Source organism: Podarcis bocagei (genome assembly GCF_964188305.1).
Source record: "Podarcis bocagei genome assembly, chromosome: 6".
Classification (NCBI taxonomy): domain Eukaryota; kingdom Metazoa; phylum Chordata; class Lepidosauria; order Squamata; family Lacertidae; genus Podarcis; species Podarcis bocagei.
The window spans coordinates 4,466,219-4,488,824 of record NC_138130.1 but is presented as its reverse complement, the minus strand read 5'-3'; the positions used below and the strand labels follow the sequence as shown (position 1 = coordinate 4,488,824).

Genomic DNA, 22,606 nt, shown 5'->3' with positions numbered 1-22,606 from the left:
CATGGAGAGCATGGGTTGCCGGGGGGGGGGGCTGACGAGACACCTCACTGTTGCTAGGCAAATGGTTTGGCCATCCTTTAAGCAGGGGCAGGCTGTTACTGGGGAAATCTAGATGTTGCCATTTGTTGATTGACAGCCCTATTTGTTAAATACAATGCACGCAGCGAGGAACTTCCTCTTTTGGCTGTGTGCTTCGGATCACCCGCTCTCCCTTCCCTAATATTAGGCTGTTGCTTGACCTTGCTATGCCTGTCATGGGGTCGTCTGCTTTGGGGCAGGGGCCCGGTAGGAATTTTGTCCATTTGGCTGGTTAGTGTGTGCCACTTGGTTTTTGCCTACTGCGTAGCAAATCGTCACAACTTGTAAGGTTTGCGGTTAGGCATTGGTCTTGGAATTGGTTGGTGGAGGGGTATGGATTCGGCTGTGCCTGCCCCTCCAAAATGCTGCTGCTGCTGCTGCTGCTTCAAGGGTTTTCCGTTAAAGGAACCCAGGGGCTCCCCATGCTTTTGTCCGAAACCCCCTGGCAAGGGGCTAGGGCCACGCAAGACCCTGGGAGCATTCTGGGGAGAGGTGAGGCATGGTTCCCAGTCCCGTCTCTCTCCCAGGTGACTTACCCTTGCTGACTTCGTGGGGGGTGTGAATGTCAGAGCTGTCCCCGGGCTACCAATGCCTAAGCAACCACTCACATTGCTGTAATTTGAACAAAGTTGTGGCCAAAATTATGCCAAAAATCTTAAACAAAAATTAAGTGTCAATTGCATTTTTCTTTGGGGGGGTGTCTTGGGGACCTCGACGCGCAACTATATATACTGCCATATTTGAGGTGGAGAATCATGGTAGTGAACAGCACAAAAACAAAAATGAAATTATATCTGTAAAACAAATGCAAAATGCATTACAGTGCAGTAGATCAAATTAATACATCAACATTCCTGGATCACCCTTAAGGGAAACCAGTTACTGATCCATAAAAGGACATGTCCTCTTATCCCATGAATGCTAAGCTTGCATAGGAGTCTTTGGTGAAGGGCTTTATCAAAAGCTTTTTGAAGATGTCTTGACAGTGTTGATTGGAGCCATGTCCCCTTACCTCTGACAAGGTTCCCATTCTAGATGAGGGAGAGCTCATGCTGTCAGTTTATGAAAGAAAAAGCTTGCTGTTCATGCTTCACTTGCACCCAGGCCTCTTTAAGTGCCAAATTCACAGTGAACAGTGAAATAATTATGTTATATTGCAATTCTTTCATCTGGGTGGAGAGTCGGCTCATGTCAAGCCTTCACATGCTGAGAACCACCAGCAATAATGCTTCAACTAAGTTGGAAATTGTTGCTCTCATACACCTTCCTTTGAGCAGTATCCACTAGGGATGGGGAAGATTTCAAATCAGTTCACATTTAAAAGTGAAGCTACTTAATTTGTACTTTCAGAAACAAAATGATAACTGAAACAAAACCATCCTTTGAAATTCACATTTGCAAACAGGTTCTCAGGCCAAGTAATGAGTACTAGTTTGGCCATTCCTGTACTAGGATAAAGTGTGGTACAAAATGAATATATTAGTTAATATATCACACAAGAATGCTTTATATTAGGGGAAATGCAAAAATGTTAGATTGGAAAAAATTCCTAAGAAAAATGGTATATTAGGAGAAAAGTGCACTAGAATGTTGATGAATTTTCATGAGGACATAAAAAAAATCACAAACTAATGTGAAAATGTGAAAAACATAAGAATGGAAAAATTCAAAACGGAGAGAATGTTAAATTGACAGATTTGCCTATTCCTGGTATTCACCAGTTAGCCAACTGGTGGATTTCATGGGACAGATAGTCTCTCCTGCAGAGATGAATGCTGCTCCCTATGTACATGTGAGAGTAGGAAAGGGAGGTGTTTAAGGAAGACAGATCAGGCCCATTTTCCTTTAGCTCTGCGTACTTTGCTTGTTCCTGTATTTTTAATCTTGGTGGCAGTGGGGTATCCTTGAGTGGGATCAGCTACCTTCTCCATAGTTGGCCCCAACAAGCTAATTCTGGGATTTGGACCCTCCCAGCTGCAATTCATGCAGGATACATTACACCATACAGGATACAGGTACATTTGTTTTGCAGTGGTGCAGCAAATAGAAAGTGAAAGGGAAGGGAAACAAAATACGTCCCAATCATAGTTGGAACTAACATTTCCTGACCTGTTAAGGCCTGACCAAAGGCCAGAAACTCTCTTCCAACTCATGAGATCTGTCTGCTCAATAAACTCTTTTTTCCATTACAAGCCTGACTGCGCTCATTAGGTCTGTGCTAAACAATCATCTAAACAAATTTTGAAGCACCATGCCAGAGAACTGATTGAAAATTCAAACTTACTGTCACCAAGGGAACCATTAGAGAGGATGACATGGAAGCTTATATGTGAATTAGAACACCATTTCCCCGTCTCATTCAGAGGCAGCTTAGCATGGGTGCCACAGGAGCTGTGCCTTAAAGAGCCAGCACAAGAAAGCATATGGACAATAATTGAGGAAGATACAGTGGGCCCCAAATCACCTCCAAGGGAGAACACCTAATTTATAACGTCATTTCCTAAGGATAGTCATGGAAAACTGGGATGAGGAGGAAGGGCATGAAGGTTGAAGGAATTACATGTCTGCAGGACCTTTCCATGGCCATGCAATCTTGGCATGAACATATGGCAGAAGAAGGCACCATATGCAAAGGAAAAGCATGAGTAATGAATAGATCTCATGTGGGATACTTTGGAGAGGGGCAGAAAAAACCTCAATGTCTATATCAAGGTAGAAGGGAGAATATGAAAGCGAAGCTTAGTGGAAGACCAGAGCGAGTCTCAAACAGTCCTTCTATCTGAATTTGAAGGCAGACTCTGAGATTATCTGGTGACTTGTGCCATCTAATCATTACTTTCTTACAGTAATATTCATCATTTGAATAGAATAATATAATAGAATCGTAGAATTGTAGAGCTCGAAGAGACCCCAAGGTTCATCTAGTCCAAACCCGGAATGCAGGAACCCTGCCCACAGCCGTGTTGCTGAATACTTTTCCAAATCCATATCTTTATTGCTTTAGCCAAAGGCCATCAGTTATACAACAGTGAAATAGTAAAGTGACATCACTTTAAATAAATATCATGATCCATTGCAATGTCCAATATATTTTGCAACAACAAAAAAACACAAAACCCCTGAAACACTCAATAAACACGTCTACAAATGGCATGTGCCCCTCAAGCTTAGAAAGCGTACCCACCCCTGCTTTAAAGGATCCTAAAATAGTGAAGTTGATACCTATACATTTAAACTGCTTAATTTTGGTGATGGATCCCATTTATCTTGTTTCTGAGCTTTCCCAACAAGCATAATACGCCACCCTGAGTCATTCCAGTGGTGTCAAATCTACTGATAGACCAAGGAGAACTCCCCCTGGGCCAATCTAGTCAACCTCCTCCTCCTAGATTTTACCATCCACAATGTGCAGAGAAGCATTTTGATATGCTTTTCTGCTAAGAACTAAGTGTGAAGTTAGATGGATAAATAAGTTCTCATCCACACATCACTCCAAGAAATGCAGCTCGGGTCAATTCACCGAGGAATTAATAAAGATCAATTTCTTCATGCATCTTTAGTGGCAATCACACACAGGTCCCAAGACAAAGGCTGCATTTGAAGCAGGAACTTAAAAAGAGAGTGTGAGTGTTTTGTCTCACTGAAATTTCCATGCGAAAAGAAATCTTACATAGCTTCAAACTCTTTTTGACCCACTTGTTATTTGTGTCTGAAGGACTGGGAAAGATTAAAAGTACAAAAATGAAATGACACCAGGAGAAAAGTCTCTGCAATTAGTGCACCTTTTAGGTCAAGGCCAAGGGCTGCGTTAATTACATGAGCCTCATTTGACTTCTATGCCTTGGGTGGGTTAAAAATAATATCAGAGGGGACTGGAATGGGCTCTGCCGTATATACCCCCAGCCTGCAATGTTCAGCTAATCAGTACTAACTCTGATATCAAACCTGGAAGATTTGTGAGGAAATCTTACTATGTAAAGTAAATCAGGACAAGGAGCTTGCAGCCCTCCATATGTTTTTGGACTCCCATCAACCCCAGCAAGGAATGGTCAAGGATGGTGGGAGTTGGAGTCTAGTAACATCCGAAGGGCCACAGATTCGTCTTCCCGGAATTAAACCTCTTTTTACTCAGAATCATGAGAAGAAAAGACTCCCTGGAAAAAAACCCTGATGTTGGGAAAGATGGAGGGCACAAGGAGAAGGGGACGACAGAGGATGAGATGGTTGGACAGTGTTCTCGAAGCTACCAGCATGAGTTTGACCAAACTGCGGGAGGCAGTGGAAGACAGAAGTGCCTGGTGTGCTCTGGTCCATGGGGTCACAAAGAGTTGGACACGACTAAACGATTAAACAGCAACAAGATACTGTTGTACATCAGCTCCCATCATCCCTGACCATTGAACATTCTCACTGGGGCATATGTGTCAAGGGCACTTCCAGCCAAAGGAATGTACAGCAGATCAACTCTTTATTGTCAAAGATAACACTTACAGTTTCATACAGCTCTGGATATCTATGCACACCAATCTAATGGCTAGGCAGCTATTCCCAGGTCCACGCTCTATGGAGCAGTTGCAGCAAAAGGGGGCCATTCCCCCTCAACCAATTTATGTGACTGTGTGCATGCAGCCTGAGACTCTGCCTCCATGGAAACTTTCTCTGTACATCCCTTTCCAATTCTCTCCTGGTTCTGGGAGACAGTGGTGCAGGGAAGCACCTGGCCCTTCACTTGCCTGACCTGCCTCTCCCTCCTCTTCTTCTGACCCATCCTGTGCTTCACCCTCCAGCTCTGAAGCTTCCCCTGACTCTGATTCTTGCCTCCTGGCTGAAACAGGTCCCAACAAACCACTGCCCCCCTCTCCCAAGTCACACCTCAGCCCCCCCCCCCCCGGCTCACTCTTCAGCATCCATCCAGCCCCTGACAACATGGAAATTGCAATCCAGTATCTGGAGGGCCACAGGCTCCACATTGTTGATTAATGCAGACGCAGCATTGCTGATGGAGCTAGTTGGAGGAATGTGTGCCAAACATAGGCTGTGCCTAGAGTGAATCGGTTGCAAACTTACTTTTATTTTATAGATATGTTGCCACCATTTGGGTTAATTTTATGGAGTATTTATGAATTATAATTGAAATTTTAATTAGTAAATATGCTTTCTTTGTGCATGGATGAAGTTGTCATATTGCTTATATGGTTTCTCAGGTTTTTTTTAACTATAGTTAATTTGGAATTTTTACTGGAGCAATTTTAAATTATGCTGGTTATGACACAATATGATTTCCCTGCTCCCAAACCAACCAGATCATGATTTATTTTCAAAAAGTGGTAACAATAAGCCTCAGGAGATATTAGACAGGTGGAGATAATCAGATCATGATGGGGGAATTTCATTATCTGCATTCCTCTTCAGTTGGAAAATGAACCAGTTTGCCTGGCGGTCTGGCATTCACTTCCCTGTGGAATGCGAGGGCAGGCAAAGGCACTGGGTGCAGGGAGCACTCTGGTTGCCATGACACCCTCCACAATCCCGTTCCTGGAAGCACAGGTTAAACTGCAAAAACAACCCAGCTACAAGGATGTGAAAGGTTTGGATTAAGAGTAGATTTCATTCGGTGAAAGAGACGAGGGGAGCCCACGGTTTGCTTACTTAAAGTTTTTCTTCACATTTATGATACGGCACCCTTCCCCTCCCCAAATGCAAGTTTTATTTACAAATATCTGCACAAGCAAGGATGGAAGAAAATGGAATATAATATGGAATTTAACAAAATTGGAACTGTATGTGTGAGAGAAAGGAACAGAGAGGGAAGAGGGGAAGAAATGCTATGCTTTGAAAATATAGAGCAAAATCCTTCCTAACCTCCATTATCCACAAAGGAATGCATTTGAGATAAGGATAAATGGCCACAAATCAGCGGTAGGGAGGAGAGGACTCTAAAACAGATGTTTTTGGATTAAGTATCTGCAGTCTGGAGTCAGACCATTCTTTCTAGGCTGGAAAAATGGAGAAGATGCCTTGTTTACTGGAAGCTGAATCATGGGAAGAAGCAATGAAGTGACTTTTGGAAACTGTGGGATAACAGCTTCTCCCAAGACATGTTGAGAACCATCAACAGTTGCAGGAATAAAGGATATATAGATAGGATATACAGATTAGATAGATAGATAGATAGATAGATAGATAGATAGATGGGAAAACATCATGGAAAAAACTGTCACACTCAGAAAAGTTCCCCACTTGAAACTTTATCTATAAATTACCTATTATACCAACACAAATTGAAATCACAAGATTATAGCTGTTATATAAGGGATTATTATATTTGAATGTAATGTAATGAAATTATTAAAATTTTGGAACGCAGAAAAAATGTAGAAGAATGAACTCATCAACTCTAGCATGTGAGGGGGCCAGTTTAATGAAATTGTATAATTTGACATTTGAATAATTGGCATTAATAATTGTATTAATTGGATAAAATTAGTATTGTTATAATGAGGCTGTTATTGGAATGATATTGGAAAATCAATATATATATATATATTAAAAAGATTTATAATTAAGCAATAAAAACATGATCCACGCGAACAGATCTTGAAAGACTAAATATCTGTCATCGCAGGACGTCTCATCCATTTCACTTCAAATGGAGTTTTTGGGATAAGAATTTGAATGGTGGTTCACATGAAAAACACAGAAGCCTTCTTCTGTCCTGGTGTGTGTGTGTTTGTGCATATGCAAAGCACAGATAGAATTTCACAATGGCTTCTATACTTGGCAAATGGGCAAGTTCTGTTCCACTGTGCTGCTCTCAGTAGCAGCAGTCCTACTTCAGAAAACTGTCACCAGCTGCTGTTCTGTGGCTCATTTATAGACCACTTTTTGGTCCACTAGAGCCAAAAGCTGCTTCCCTCCTAGGGCAAAGACAGCTTCATTGGGACCATGACATTGGGAGAGCAGGGCCTTCCCACACACCAGTGTCTAAAGACCAAATCACTCTCTGCAGCACCTGCAAAATCAAGCAGAGTGTGGTATGTTCAAATTAGATGGGGACCAGCGTGTTGAGATTCCTTCATTGCAAGGGGTTGCACTAGATGATCCTCAGGATCCCTTCCAACTCTATTGTTCTATTATCTTATGTTTACATTCTAAAAGTTAGGTGTGTTAATTGCATTCACTGGGTTAACTTTATGTCTAGTTTTCTCCTGAGCCAAGTTGGCAAATCCCCTTCTTCCCTTTGTCCTTGTTTGTGAAGTCACTGTTTTCCTGTTCTTGCAGCCTTCCCTCTGCATTTCTCTATTGCAACCAACAACTGTAAAAGAATTTGGGACACTTAGCTGCAAGATTCACATAAAAGTAATATGACATCTTCCCTAAATTATAACCATATGGAAATCTGTCAAGATCCTAAAGATCTTGTGTTGTTCAGCAAGTCCATCCAATTACACCAGTGGATGTATTTCCTGAAACTATACATGAATCTGTTATCTTTTTAGATCCAATAGTTGAAACGCTCTGGAGTTAAGACATGCCTGTTAGTTCTATTTTCTTCTTCTTTGAAATCCCTTAAGGAAACAAAATAAACTCTCCTCTGACTTTTTCATTATTTCTGCCATCTGATGAAGAATTTAATACCTTGATTTTCCATCAGCATTTTATTTCTTTATCATTTCATGTTAGCTTGGCAGTAAAAACACATATATTTTATATATAGTCAGGTAAAATTGAAAAATGTAAAGTGCTAGCAGTTATGTAAATAGATGGTTTGATGATGGAGTTTGCTTTTTCGGGCCCTCAGGCCAATGCAATTCCTCCCTTCCTTTTTTTAAAAGAAAACGTTAAAACTACATGCAGAGAGAATACCTATTTATGTACTTCTCTTCATGGCTCCTAGATTAGCAAAGCAAAATAACAGGCAATCAGGCTAGACAGCAGGAAACTCACACCTAAAATGCATCTTAGGATGGATAAGGCACCCTGGGAAGAAATTGCCTGTCAATAGTCAGCAGCAAGGAAAGATTTATTTGTCCCCCCAAAACCAACAATGACATCAAGATAAGTAATGAAAATCATAAAGGCAGGATGAGATCAACCCAATGTGTATTACAGGCAGCTACCAAAGGCAGAAAAACCCCCGGGGCTCCTAGCTAATTAGGAAAATCTTCAAACTAAATGCCATTTTCTTTCCTCCTGGCCCAGACTCATGGGAGAACATGGGTTGAAGTGCATGGGGATTGTGCCCTCCCAGTTTTCCCAGTTGCAGTTATCTTGCATGTCTTTGGACATATCTGATCTCCCACCAGAGGGCCATCATAACCCCAAAATTATTACTTATAAAAGTAAGAAAACCTTTATCTGCTCCTTACAGTTCTCCAGCTACATAAAACACATATACAGAACATTTCAGTGACTATAAAAGAGAAGTCACTGTAATAAGATGCAGAGTAATCACATTTTTCATTTTCCTGTAGCTTTTCCACATCCCGTTTGAAAGGGAACATGGAAATGCAGAATAAAATGGTGCCCATTTGCTGTGATACACATGATGTTTAAAGGGAAAGAGACACAAGGCTGTTGCTGCTGTTTCTTTCAGTTGCCATATGCTCTCTGAGATACAAATTTTCAGCCTTTACCATTTTTTCCCTTTCCCTCTCACTTGGGGCCCAAAGAGACCTGGGCGTGGTGCAAAGCGCTACCATCATCACCACATTTATATCCCAGTCTCCCTCCATTGATGTAAAGACGTCATATGAAGCTTGCACTCGAAAGAACACTGTGAGGGAGGTTGAGTTGAGAGATAGCAACTAGACAAAGTTTAGGCACCTGCAGATTTACAAAATCTGCACTGCCATTCAAAGGGGGAAACTGCATGCACTTCAGGCCAGGATGCCAAAGAAAGAAATGTGTTAGCTTACCTAAGTAAGCCAGTGTGGCGTAATGATAAGGCGTTGGACTAGGAGACCCAGGTTCAAATCTCCACTCAGCCATGAAACTTCCTTGGGTGTCCTTGGGTCAGTCACTATATGTCAGCCTAAGTTATCTCACAGTGTGATGGTGAGGATAAAATGGGCAGGATCGGGGGAGATCCATTTGCACCACCTTGAGTTCTTGGAGGAAAGATGGGCTATGCGTGAAATAAAATAAGATAAGGTAAAAGAATATCACAAAGCAAAAACATGTTATTCCAGTAATCTAGACATTACCACAGGGGAGAATAATAATTTTAATAAAGTGCAATCCTATTCTTATGTCATCATATGTAGAATTAACATCATGCTGGATATTGTGTATTAGCCAACACTCACTTTCCAGTTCTGCTATTCCGTATGCCTAACTTGCCTGGAACATAGCTTAGTTCTTTACCCTATGTAACTGGGAACATGTTATTAATAATAAACCAATTATGTCTGCTTTGCAGGGGGTTAATATAGGAACTTGAAGAAGTCTGGCAACAGTCCAATGCAGAACCACTGTAAATGCACTTACACCCTCTGAATTCATCTGTCCATTGAGAGTATATTTTTATTCCCGAGTAAGCATCTGGGCTTATCCACAATTCCATCAGCTCCACACCCAGTGTGAGGGTCCTAAATCCACCTCTGCTCCAGTAGTCAAATATTCTCTGAATATTGGGTATCTGTATTTGATATCCATTGTAAAGTAAAGGGTAAAGGGACCCCTGACCATTAGGTCCAGTCGCAGACAACTCTGGGGTTGTGACGCTCATCTCGCTTTATTGGCCGAGGGAGCCAGTGTACAGCTTCCGGGTCATGTGGCCAGCATGACTAAGCCGCTTCTGGCAAACCAGAGCAGCACACGGAAACACTGTTTACCTTCCCGCCAGAGAGGTACCTATTTATCTACTTGCACTTGGACGTGCTTTTGAACTGCTAGGTTGGCAGGAGCAGGGACCAAGCAATGAGAGCTCACCCCGTCATTGCGGGGATGCGAACCACCGACCTTCTGATCAGCAAGTCCTAGGCTCTGTGGTTTAACCCACAGCACCACCCACGTCCCTCATATCCATTGTAATATGAATTAAATATTTGACATTTCATTGATAGCTGACATGTACTTGGTGTGCCGATTTAATGTTTGACATGGTTGATAACCAATGTTTTCAGAGTTTCAAAACTTTTAATACTGAAGTTTGTCTTTACTTCACAGAAATAAAGGGGTGCACAATATGCATGAGCACAGCCTGGGGAGGGGGCAAATAAACTTCAACAACTTTGATTTCCTAAAAAAACTTCAGCAACTTTGGCTCCCCCCCCCAACGAAAAATCCTGGCTACACCCATGTCAATAGGTTGCTATAGTATAGTGTTGGAGCCTCACCTTCATCAACAGTGGCCTGAGAGAAGATCCCACACACCCAATATTTCTCTTGTCAGGCATTTCAGGGACAGATCAGCAGCAATGGGTAAAGGTATTGCTAATTATTCTAATCAAAGCTTCCAAAGAATCTGTTGCTTCCTGGGAAATGGTCTGAAAACCAAACGCACTCAATATTATTTATTTAGGCATTTTACTCCCCACTCACCCACCCTTCAGCTCAAAAGTCTCCTAGAGAAAGAAAGCAAACCTAAGCAGCAGTTCTCAACATTTTCAAAAGTTCTGATAAAGACCAGCTGGGATGGAATCTGATGGGTCTTTCCCCAAGGTCAGCATGTATAGGTTTGCATCTTAAAGCATGTAGACACTTTAATTCACAAAATAATATGCAGAAACATTCATTGAAGTTTTGTTCCAAGATGTGCTAAGTTGGGCCATCCTGCTCGTTCTGCAGAATGGGACCTAGGTTTCTGCCCCAAAGCCTTGTCCTGATGGTGCTACTGGCTGCTACAGGAAACAGAAGCCCCTTTTCTCTCCCCCCCCCCCCGCTCAATATGGTTTAGTTCACCTTACCTCATCCTCTGGTGTCCTTACAAAAGGTTTCCAATTTCCTTGGCCAGGGTCATCTTACCCATAGAGGCTAGTGGCGCAGGGCACCAAGTTCTGGAGGGCGCCAGGGAAAAGGTGGAGGCTGGACATGGCATCTCCCGGCATCAGCTTGCTGCCCTCGCCCGCCTCCGCCATGCCACGCCAAACCAGCGCCGCCCCCGGAGCCTCCTACGGTCTGCAAATAATAACATCCTCAAGGTCCCAGGCTTCAGAGAGGTTAGGCTGGCCTCAACCAGAGCCAGGGCCTTCTCGGCTGCAGCTCCAAACTGGTGGAATGCTCTGTCAAAAGAGACTAGGGCCCTGCGGGACCTGACATCTTTCCGCAGGGCCTGCAAGACAGAGTTGTTCCGCCAGGCCTTTGGTCAGGGCGCAGCCTGACTCCCTCCTCTGGCAACCTGCACATAATTCTGCTTAATTGGTTGCCATCAATTTGATTTAATTAATTTTTATAATGAAATATTTTTAGATTGTGTGATTATTTGACTGATTATTTGATTGTTGTTAGCCGCCCTGAGCCCGGCTTTGGCTGGGGAGGGCGGGATATAAATAAAATTTATTATTATTATTATTATTATTATTCTGCCGTGGCCACCGTGGCACAAAGCGGCCAGCTGAACCGGGAGGCTTCATCCAGCCTCCTCTTCCCTGCCAGAGGAACCGCCCTCCAGCCGCTGCCGTCCTCCTTAAAAAACTGGGAAACGGGGGGGGGGGGAGAGAGAGAGGGAGCTTTGCACTGAGGCATCTGATCAAGGCCTGTATTTTAAAATGAGCTTAAAGATATATTTGCAAATGTTTTTATATTTCATGCCAGGCAGAAAAGCAGCTGGCTAAGTACTTTGGCAGTTGTTTATCCTCTTGAACAGGGCCCCCCTGATTTATAGCAGTAGCAGGAGACAAGTTTCTCAAAGTTGTAAAAGGAAATTACAGGCTGGGAGCAAAGGTCATACTGACCATACATATTACAGAATACAATCAAGCTGCAAAAACACTAATTAAGAGTTGGTAAATAGTAAGATTTATTGTTTAACAGAAAATAATACCAGGTGCCTCCCATTAGACTCGAGCCATATTTTCATAAGGTTAAAGGGCAAGAGCTAATAGGAACAGCAGCTGGCTGGGAAAGGAGGTGTAAACTGAAGAGGCTTTTTTTTTTTGAAACTGTTTTTACTAAGTTCCTTTTCTTCTAAAAAGCTATATATGTTAATGTATGAAATATATTGGCTTAATGTAATTATGCAAAGGATTTAGAAAGTAAGAAATGTTAGATTCTTATGTTAGATTCTTATTTTATTGATGGTGTGTGAGAAAGTGAACCCAAGATCTCTGTTTAAAATAAAATTAGAACCATTAGCCATCTGTTTTGGAGTGAATAGGGTAATAGGGCAGCAGGGGCCAAAGGTTATCTGGTAATTAAGGTGCCTGGTCGAGGCAAATGTAAGATATATGGCTACTTGTCTGCCATTTATGGATAGAAGGAAATATAGCTCTTTGTCTCCCATAAAAGGTAATAGGAAATGGGTGTATCTTTTATGATTGGTTCTAGCAAACAGCCAATAGGAATTTCAACCAGGCTGATTGGACAGAGGCAGCCAAAGGAGGAGCAAGGGGGCTGGGCTGAGGAAATATAAGTACTGGCCATCAGGGCTGGAGGGAGGCAGAGCTTTGGTAGCCATATACCACTGTGTCTCTCATTTATTTGTCTGACAAATAAATTATTATTTTAATTTCTCTATTGCTGCGCTGAATATTTCATTCCAGCTAAGCGTTAACCACAAACAGGGTGCTACAGCACCACAGTGCCGGATATGCTTAAGATGGCCCTGTCCTTGGCAGTGGGAGGGAACAGTCCAGCTGGATCAGGTCCTGCCATGGCCCTTGCCAGCCTGCCTTGCTCTGGTCTTCCTTCTCACAGGGCAGGTGGTGTTGAGAACCACTCAATATGCAGCAGGCCCTTGGTGATGCATTTCCTTGTTTATTTCACTGTGAAAGTGGCCACAATATGGAGGAGGAAGGGGAAATTAAGATAGTGTTCCTGTTTCCTGGAACAATTTAATTTTTGATTTTTAAACAGTAATGTCTTTTTCTGCTCTGCCTCACTACTTTTGATTTTCCCTTATTCATTTAAAATCTGAACCAAGCTACAAATATGTTTTAAGTTTTGTGAAATTACGTAAAGGAAAAGATAGGTGAACTCCAGAGTAATCACACTTACCATCAAAAACAGGGCAGTTTAACTGCATTTTTAAAAATTAAAAATCTCTCCCTCAAAGACATGAGATGACAGTTTTTATTTGTTCTACATTTCTATATATGAATTCTCAAATGTTGAATGGCAGCCCTGCTTTATGTATTCAAGAACAGAATGTTCTAACCTTTGCATAAAATTATCTCTAAACTTGACATATTCCAACCTGAAAACAAAATATTCCAACTGAAACCACTTATAGTACCTTCCCAATTCTAAGTAGAATTTGCCATAATGAATTGCTAACAATCAGAATGAGGAAGTTAAAATGAAATTAATCTTGCAACCATACATATAGCATCAAATTATTCCCCACAAGCAGAAATGAATTAAAAATAACTCTAGCAGAAAATAAAATAATAAAAAATTGTCGGCAAGTGTTAAATGAGTTGAAGAAGAATGATGCATAACAACTTTGTAAACCTTAAAGCAATAATAGATATCTCTCTAAAGCTGTCTAGGTTTGTCCAGGGACCTATAAAAACAAAAGATATGTGGCCACTATAAGAAGGTACCGGTGTGAAAGAACTCCATGTTATTAGCTGCTACTGGTGCTGGTGGGGAAAAGACACAGTGTAATAAGATTGGTGCAGGATGTATGTTGTGCTGACATCCGTTACACAGTAGGCACCAGTCACGCTTTGTCCAGGGTCAACCCTCAACAGTCCTCCAGGTCCAAAGGAGTATTGGCTCTTCATCTGTGGGAGCTGGAGATAACACAGTCTGGAGGAGGCAAAATTCCAACACCAGCAGCCAAAGCTCACGCAGCAGCCAAAATCAGGTAGTGTAACCAAGGCAACTCAAGTTTAAAAGTTACCATCATATGTACAACCTGTACTATACATACCATTTTAAACAGTCATGGCTTTCCTCAAAGACCCCTGGGAACTTTAGTTTGTTAAGGGTGCTGAGAGTTGTTAGGAGATGACCATTATTATTATTATTATTATTATTATTATTATTATTATTATTTACCCCACCCTTTTCCCTGATGAGACTGAATGTGGGTTACAGTTAAAAATAAGAACTGCTAAAAATATCGGGGGGGGGGGGAAATCATAGAAAACAATTAAAACTGTATACCTGTATTAAATATATTTCAAGTCATACAAATAATTACAATAAAAACAGCATGGCACCAGCCCTTTCATTAAAAGCCAAAACCCCCCAAAAATTAAGTTTTTGAGTTATTTTAAAGGAAATTCACAGGCGTAACTCTTCTTACCCCTCCTGAATCCCTCTTTCCAAAAAACTGAGAATTATAGGTCTGTGAGGGGAAGGGTCTCCTTACAGCTCTCAGCACCCTTAGCAAACTACAGTTCCCAAGATTCTTTGGAGGAAGCCTGGGTGTTTAAAGTAGGGTGATACTGTTTTAAATGCATAGCACAATGGGGTATTACAGAAACAGTGTTTTCTCCCTCTCAATCCAGTATTTACTGTGAAATAAGATGGCTGCCTGGAGATGGGGAGGGGTCCATGACTGAAATACACAAATTACAGCTGAATATTTCTTTTTCGCAAGTTGACCTTTATCAGCTTTGTAATTTGATTCATTTCCATTACAAATATTAACACAGAAGATCACACAATCATCTTTTTTGCAGAACATGTTTTGTGTGATTTGTGTTCACCTGATGGTAAAATATGCACCTATTAATCACTCATCATAAACTCCCCTTCCAGAAAACAATTGTTAAGCTCAAAGGAGAGCAAAATAGAAAGCTCCTCATTTTCTAATGGTCTTTGTCTTGTATTTTCTTTCCAGGTTTCTTTTATCATAAGAAAATCAACACCTGGGACAAAGCACTCTGGTAAAATGAGAGAGAGAGAGAGAGAGAGAGAGAGAGAGAGAGAGAGAGAGAGAGAGGGAGGGAATATGCCTAGGAGAGAAAACAAAACCACTTGCATAGCAAATGTGAAGTTTACAACTTGCAGGTTCAGTACCTAAACCTTGAGGCTTCTTGGCAAGGACATTGTATCTACAAGACCAGTGATTTTCAAATTCTCAACCTCCAGGAAATCTTTACTGCATGAACTTGTCTGTTGCTGAGGTATCCTCACACACCTGCCATGGATAGGGCCCAAATATCATTTCTTTAGGACCAGTTCAAGCGTGTAACCTGAGTCCTGTCCTCTGCTCCCAATGGGCCTTGTCTGGGTTTTTGTTTTGTTTTTTAATGGAGGATTGATTGGTACCTTTAGCTTCCTTAGGCAACTGTTTTATGCCATGTTTCTGCCTGTCTGATTTGTCTTTCTACCCAAAATGCCCTTCATACAGTGTTCCCTGTCCCTGGGGCCATTTTGTGTGTGTGTGTGTACGTGTGTGTATGCCAATCAAATTCATACACAAACACACACTTTATGGAGACCAAAGCACAGGCCCTTGGTTCTTAAGGCATAGATGAAGTGTCTTCCTTCTGTGCCCTCTCCCCTGCTGGGGCAATGGCCTGAAATCTCTGTGCGTTCCAGAGAATTTGGGGAAGTGTTATAGCTTGAACATTCACCATGAGACTCACTTTTGTGGTCTCTTTATTAGAAAACACCCCAGAAGACATCAAATACATCGTAAAAGGAGACTGATGACAGCTAAGTTTCAGGGAAGTTTAAGTTTCAGGAAACCTTTCAAGAAGCCCCAAGGATTATTTAATTATTAAAATATTTTGTATACTCCTGTGATATGTGGTTACTAATGTCTGGCTCACACATGTTTATTCAGATAAAAAAGCATTCCTTATAAGAGCATGCAGTATATTAACTTTTCTTTAAATTGATTGTTGTGAATTAATAACTAAATTGCAGCGTCACTCATCTTCTTTCCATGCCTGGCAGTTCACCCCTTTTCTCTAGATATGGAGGAAAAGTCCCCCAAGGCAGACAAATCTAGCCTTCCTTTGTTTTGTTACTGTTATTCTTCTAAGCCTTCATAATATGATTGGCATACACAAACAAAGTGGTCAAAGTGGTCTCTGACTTTCTGAAAACCATCCCACAGAGATTAAAAGAAGGGTCTCCAGCTTTCATGACAATAAAAACGTTTATGCTTCTGTTGATGGGCAGTAAGAACTGTTGCGATTCCCTTTTCTAGTCGATGCTCTCATGGGTATCCTGGGGGGAGACAAATCCAGGTTTCTTAATGCAAGGACAATGCAAAGGTTGCTTTCAAAGCTTTTAAACCTGTTCTACACTTCTCATATTATCTGTATTTCAGGGACATCTTAAACCCCCTTGAGACATTTTTCACTGATCATGTAGATTCTAAATAGTTTCTCTCTTCCTTTGTAAAATACATATTTATCTAACATGGTCTGCCACCTATCCATATAAATATACGTGAAGGCAGATTTTGGTGGATTGAGCATACGAGACCAACAGTGGTTCCAGCAGTTAAGAAGGTGATTTCTGCATGTGCTGTCGAGGGAAGTGAGGGGCAGATGGGCTCATCAACCAGGGAAGGTAGCCAATCCAGGAGAAGGCAAATTCTGATCCTAAGCCTCCGCTCCTTGTGGGATATCGTTGGGAGAATAAATGGCTAAGAAATAAACCCTACATAAATCGAGAGTGGAGTCCCTTAGAGGGTTGGATGGTGCCTTGTATGCCGCCTTCTGGCAACACCTGCCGCCCAGCTGGTGCCCAAGGTATTTCTCTGATTTCTCTTATTTTCCTTGGACCACATCGGCAAGGCCGAGAGGGGACAGCCCAGGACCCCCATACACCCTGCCCACACTTGCACACCATGGAAGGTCACTCTGGAGCTGCTAACACAGCAGTTTGACTTTACCCCCAGAGGTGCACTCCATTGTCTCTTGAGACAGACGGATGCCAAAACACACACACACACACACACACGTATAATGCACCCCCCTTCAAATAGGCAGAACAGCTATTGCCAATTCAACACCAATTTAGTGAAAGAAATGCATCGAAACAATACATTGTTGTTATTTTAGTTAGGTATAGTCTTTCAGTTTTTTCTAAGTAATTTCTTGCTTCTCAAATTTCTCTGAAATCAAAATACTTTCTGTAATCAAACACTTTGTTTATCTGCTGCATCAATCACGCAGACAACCACAGTGCACCCCACTGTGTTATATCACTAGTATAATAATACCATAAATCAGATGGAACATCTGTCAGCAAATACCCACAAAATATCCAGTGCAAACAGAAGGTAGGATTGAATTTTATAATAGGCTACAGTTGCTTATTTTGGGCCCAATCTTTGCACAGTGGCACAACTGTCAGCAGGAACTACTGGCCAGCAATCAAGGCAAGTGGCCAGCTAAGAGCATTTACTTACTGAGACTCTATACCAAGATGTAGGGAAACCAGCAAGCCAGTCTACTATTTTCCAAAGAACTAGTGGTAGACTATTCATTGTTCATTATTAACATGCTTGCCTCTGTCATGCTGCAATGTAAATAAAGAAGGTTCCCCTTTTTCTTGGCATCCATCTGTCTCAAGAGACGAAGCACCTATGGGGGGTGGGGTAGAGGTCCTGGGCTGCCCAGATGACAAGAACTCTCCTCTTGGCCTCACTGATGTGGTCCAAGGGAAAGCAGAGCAACATGTTTGGCTACAGGAGATGTCGGAAGGAGGCGTACAAGGTGCCATCCAACCATCTTAAGGACTCCACTCTGGATTTGTGTAGGGTTTACTATTCAGCCTTTCCTTCTCCTGAAGATGTCCCTCAAGGCAGTGGGTAGTGTTTCCCTACTCCTCTTTCTTCACAGATTTCAACACAGAGTGGGAGCTTACAGTGCCTCTCTTAGCAAGCACAGCTTGACAGTTCAGAGTATCAGGCTTTCATTGTTCAACATTTCCAAACAGGAGCAGCCTGCATGTTAGGGCCTAGACTGCTGGATGTCTGGATTGTAATATTTGCTGTCAATCAGGCCCAAATAACCCTGAGAGTCAGAAAACTCCCAAACAGGCATGATGGGCCACAATGAATGACTGCCAACATTATCAGAGGCAGGATGCCTGTAGAGACCAGTCAGGGAGAGTCACAAGTGGGAAGAGTGCTCTTGCATCTTCAATTCTATTTGGCATATAGGAGATGAGGATGCACGAGGGAGGCTACTATGTCCATGAGGCGTGTGTTGGTTATCTGGAGATTTGAATCATTTAATTAACATAATAATTCTCCAACTTACGCTCATGCAGTGGATCTTCCTCCTCTTCTCCTCTGCAGTCTCCCAACTAGAGGGTCCCCCAAACCGCCACAGTAGTTTTTGAGTTCATGTGGGGGGCTTCAGGGAGGAGCAAAGGAAGAGGAAATCCTGTTATATGAACAGAAATCTATTTGTTCAATGTTGGATTTCATCCAATGAAAATAAAATGTAAACATGTTTTTAAAAAAGAAAAGAACACCTATGTGGTTTTGATACAATGTTTAAATGTTTATTTTGATGAAGAGCAATATTTTTTTTTACAAATAATACCAGAAAACAGCTGCATTAACCAGGGATTACAACAGGAACTGGAGATTCCTCTCCCTTTATATAAAGATTGAGAGAAGAATTTATCATTCTGTTCCCCATGCTGTTTGTACTTGTACAGTCTGTCATGGAAGGCTTGGAGAATATACTAGTCAGTAAGCTTCTTGACATTAATTTGATTGTCTCTCTTCGTTAAGAATAAGACAGCAACAAGAAGCTCCTGACTCCACCCAGATTCAACTAGGTTCAGGGCCAGGAAGTGACTAAGTTAGAATATGCACATGGAATTCTTTTGAAATAAGGATTGTGGAGATTAAACAATCTTTTAACATCCCTGCAGCTTGGTCAAAGCACTTCAAATCTTTTATCTAGTTGTAATCCACTTTTGCATCTGAAGAGGTTGGTGTGGTAACCTGTTGTATACTAATAAATAATAGAAGCACATGATGTATTGAAAATTATTTGGTCTGAAAAGGTGCTGCTGGATTTATATGGAATCTATTTATACAGCATCTGAACATATTAAAATAGTTACTGTAAGTGCAATGGCCATGAATTGACTTAAATTCAAGTGCAGCAGTATAACAAGACTGCATGCCTGAAAGAAATCCTCGATTTAGTCGCACGTACATAATTATTATTGATTCAAATTGAATGTACACTTGTGTATGTAAGTAGTAATTGCAGCAAAAATGCTAAGAAGTTAGAACTGGATCTCAAAAAGGAAAATTAGCAATCATTTTAACCAGCTGTGTTAGCAATATATATTACATATTGTGTACCACATAAGGAAAATTGGTTCTATTAGAATGAATCTTCTTCTTGTTGTTGTTGTTTGTTTAATTTCTATACCACCCTATACCTGAAGGTCTCAGTGCGGTTCACATAAAATAGAAACAACAGAAACTATTACATACTGTTTTCAAAAGATAATGAATTCCCCCCCCAAACACCCCTAGTGCAATGTGTCAGGATTGAAAAACGTAAACCTCAGCAATGTATAAAAGCAAAGACTTTAACTTGTTTCTCTACTTTAGTGTTTGTAGCATGGATTGTTAATTTTTAAGGTCACCATATCAGTCAAGTTTAGAAGTTTTCTTGTGGGCATGTTGTCAGATATTTGTCTGTAAAATTCTCCCCAGCATTAAATTAAATAGAGCTGCAATCCAAACTCCACTTACCTTGGAGTAAGCTCTATTGAATGCTGCTTGCCTTACTTCGTAGTTAACATCAGGGCTTTTTTCCAGCCAGAGCTCACTGGAGCTCAGCTCCAGCAACTCTCAGTTGGGCACCACTGCCACCTCTTTTTCTAGAAAAATAGCACTGGTTAACGTGGTTAGGATTGACCTGTAATTCTTTAATGCCAATGAGATTCCTGAACTGAGATCTCCATTCAACTGACCAACCAATGCATTCAGAATCCAGGGTTATACTGGGGACTGTGAGGAGAATCTTTGAATTTGGTTTATGTGGTAAAGAAACAACAACAATAATAACAGCTTTTATATAACACTTTTAGATGTAAAAACATTTCACATGCATCTTCCAACTGCAACGTTTACCACAACCCTGTAAGGTAAGTTAGGACTGTTATTCCCCCATACTGCAGATTGGGGGGCTGGGGCTGGGGCTGGGGCTGGAGTGAGGGAGAGAAACTGAGGCTGAAAGAGACAAACTTGCCTTAGTTCATCAGTCTCTTGGCCATTATAGCACTTTCCCCTAGACATCTGTACACTAAAGCCTATATTTTCCAGACAAATTCCATTTTGATTCTGGTCAGATGGGACAAGAGCATAAGATTATTGTACTTCAAGACAGAAGCCTCTCTTTGTACTTTGGCACAAAAAAGTACAAAGTAGCTTGTCTTTGTCAATGCTAGAAATATTTTCTATGTATTTTCCCCACATCCCTCTGGCTGTGCTGCAAACCTCTATCTATTCCTCTCACAGAGCTACAATTCCCAGTTTCCTGGGACGAGGGATTGACTGTTAAACTACTCTGAGAGTTATAACACTGTGGGAATAGGGTATCCTAACAACACCCAGCCCCCTTAACAAACTACAGTTCCCAGGAATCTTTGGTGGGAAGATGTGACTGCTTAAAGTGGTATGATACCACTTTGAATGTGTTGTGCATATGGCACTTGTTTCTAGTTTCATCCTGAGCCGTTTCTTGGTCATGCTAAATCATGCAAAACCTGTGGCTCTCCAAATGTCCAGCTTCAGACAACTTGGCCAGTGGCCACAGATGATGGGAGATGTAACCCTAACAAAACGACAACAAAACAACCTATGGAATAGATACCATTACACGGATGGACCTTATGCATGAACTGTCTATAGAATGATCTGATCCACTGGGTCTTCTGCTTTGTTTGTTTGTTAAATGAATTACTTACTTTATGAATTACTTCTGTGGAAATTTGCAATTTGATACTATGAATAGTACACCTTATTTATCTTAGAACACAGCCGGTTAAGTCTCATGTGTTTATTTAGGGAAATGTAACCCATTATGTAACATTACATGCAGGGCTTTTTTTTAGCTAGAACTCTCTGGAACTCAGTTCCAGCACCTGTCAAGTGGGCACCATTGCCATTATAAGAGAACGAGGGAGGCATTCAGGGTGAGCTCCAGCGCCTCTTTTTCTAGAAAAATAGCACTGAACAGGTTCCCTTTCCCTGTGCTAAAGTGTTTGAGAACTGTAGGTAGATAGATGAGTTTGCCTTACATTGACTGGTATTGGATGGCCACATTTGTTTAGAAGTTCGTATACAATAGCTGATCTGTCATACGAGTTTCACATAAAAACTCATAAAACAGTTACATTTATGGCATGTGGAACATGATCATACAAATTATCCTTGCTTCCTTCTGATGTATATTAATTCTGCTTAAGTCACTGTGGCCCAACTCTGTTCGACAGTGGAATTTGCTGCCAAGGAGTGTGGTGGAGTCTCCTACTTTGGAGGTCTTTAAGCAGAGGCTTGACAACCATATGTCAGGAGTGCTCTGATGGTGTTTCCTGCTTGGCAGGGGGTTGGACTCGATGGCCCTTGTGGTCTCTTCCAACTCTATGATTCTATGATTCTATGATTCTATGATCTCACCTCCATCCAAGTACTTTGGAAAACTATGTTATCGACTAGTTGCTCTCTGTTAAAAATACCAGCATTTTCATATTGCTTAATTTTTTCAAACAGTCTGGCAATCTATGTGTCACAAGCCACAAGTGTGGTCAAAGGATCTCAAGGTTGTATATATAGCCATTTTCTCTTCACAGCAACCCTGAAAGGTAAGAGAGACCTCCCTTAGATATAGTGACTGGCCCAACATACGTCCACTGGGCCACATGGCTGACTGTCTCAGCAATCTAAGAGACTACTTAGAAAATAGAAAAATAGAAAATGCAAAAATATTTTTAAAAAACATTTTTTTAAAAAAGGTGGCAACATGGGTCATGAAAATCCTTGTCTAGTCTTCATGGATTTGCCCTATGCAGGGCTTATGTTAGCCAATCTTTGTGTGCATCTCCAAAGTAGCAATGCAGTTGTACTTTCATAAATGCTGCATCAGCACAACCATTAAAATAAAAATATTAATCAATAGGCTCTTCATCTCATGAGCTATAATATACATTAATACGAGAATGGTGGTTTCCAATACTTACCTAAATGCATTGCCAGGAATTACAGAGCCAAGGTATTGATTGATCTGTGTGACTCATGTTTTCATAATGATTTCACAATTATAGGCCTCTGGGCAAACCAGGACCAGATTAACCACTTCAGTAAGTATGCTATGGAAGAAGAGTCCCAGCTATTAAACAGGGGGCCCCACTGTTTTTTTACTAGCTTGCATTCTCATCAATGTAATGGGCTGGCTTAAAATACTCACAA

The 22,606-nt window shown here is 41.3% G+C and overlaps 1 long non-coding RNA gene across 1 annotated transcript in view; it reads right to left on the bottom strand.

The window, feature by feature from the left end:
- The window catches only part of LOC308589476, a 68,336-nt gene extending 50,341 nt beyond the window's left edge, over positions 1 to 17,995 (bottom strand). The window contains exon 1 of the long non-coding RNA XR_014009301.1: positions 17,567 to 17,995. This is a non-coding gene — a long non-coding RNA (uncharacterized lncRNA). The remainder of the gene's footprint in view (positions 1 to 17,566) is intronic.
- Positions 17,996 to 22,606: the final 4,611 nt, after the last annotated feature.